Raw genomic sequence first — 308 nt, 5'->3', positions numbered from 1 at the left:
CCGACTTAATATAATTCACTCTAGGTCCATCCATGTTGTTGCAAATGACAGTATTTCATTCTTTTTTATAGCTGAGTAGTATTCCATTGTGTGGATATACCACATTTTCCACATCCACTTATCTGATGATGGACATTTGGGCTGGTTCCAACTCTTAACATAGGAGAAACACTTCAGGAAGTAGGACTGGACACAGACTTCATGAATGTGACCCCAAAAGCACAGGCAATCAAAGGAAAAATAAAGAAATGGGATTATATCAAACTAAAAAGCTTCTGCAAAGCAAAAGAAACAATTAACAGAGTTAA

This window comes from Galeopterus variegatus, unplaced genomic scaffold, assembly GCF_000696425.1.
Source record: "Galeopterus variegatus unplaced genomic scaffold, G_variegatus-3.0.2 Scaffold3617, whole genome shotgun sequence".
NCBI lineage: Eukaryota > Metazoa > Chordata > Mammalia > Dermoptera > Cynocephalidae > Galeopterus > Galeopterus variegatus.
Note: the sequence above shows the minus strand (reverse complement) of the source record.